Raw genomic sequence first — 725 nt, 5'->3', positions numbered from 1 at the left:
TGTGTGTGTGTGTGTGTGTGTGTGTGTGTGTGTGTGTGTAGACAGCCCCCACCCCACCCCGCCCCGCCCCGTCCCTCACCTCAGTCCTCCGGAGTCCGCCCGACCGGGCCGGCCAACTGCACAGGCCCGGCGCGGGTCAGCGCTATCGCGGGGAAGCGCGGTGAGGCTGGCCTCTTGAGCGGGGCAGGGGCGCCCTCCGCGGTCTAGGGCCACACCACCCCGAACGCGCCCCATCTCGTCTGATCTCCGAAGCTAAGCAGCGTCGGGCCTGGTTAGTACTTGGATGGGAGACCGCCTGGGAATCCCGGGTGTCCTAGGCTTTTTTTTTTTTTTTTTTTTTTTTTTTTTTGCCTGTTGCTCTGTCCCCTTGCCGGGAGCGCGGCGGGGCGGCGGTCCGGCGGATCACCCCCACCCTCAGCGCCCGCCGCGGTGCCTGCCGCCCCAGCCCGCACCGTGGGGCCTCCTCTTGTCCCAAGCCGGGACACCGCCGCCACGGGGCAGCATGCGTGCCATCTGGACTGTCCGGTCTCAGTCCAAAGGTCTGGTCTGTGGGAAACGACACGCTGGAGGAAACCTGGAGAGTCTGAGAGGGGAGGGAGTTCCGGAAGGATTCCAGGATGTCACTTTGAGCGAGTATGTGACCAGAACTCGTCCCGTTGCTTTTGGGGTTCTATGGGCTACACGTAGGAATCTCTGGTGGTGGCACTGGAGGTTGGGGGATCCGG

General features: G+C 64.4%; 1 pseudogene; it reads left to right on the top strand.

Annotated features, from left to right (window-relative positions):
- The first annotated feature begins 201 nt into the window (after nt 1-201).
- Nucleotides 202-320, top strand: LOC142867399 (uncharacterized; annotated as a pseudogene).
- The last annotated feature ends 405 nt before the right edge of the window (nt 321-725 follow it).

This window comes from Microcebus murinus, unplaced genomic scaffold (genome assembly GCF_040939455.1).
Source record: "Microcebus murinus isolate Inina unplaced genomic scaffold, M.murinus_Inina_mat1.0 scaf015_hap2_Mmur4.0, whole genome shotgun sequence".
Taxonomy (NCBI): domain Eukaryota; kingdom Metazoa; phylum Chordata; class Mammalia; order Primates; family Cheirogaleidae; genus Microcebus; species Microcebus murinus.
The sequence above is the reverse complement of the archived record's forward strand: the minus strand, read 5'-3'. Positions and strand labels throughout refer to the sequence as shown.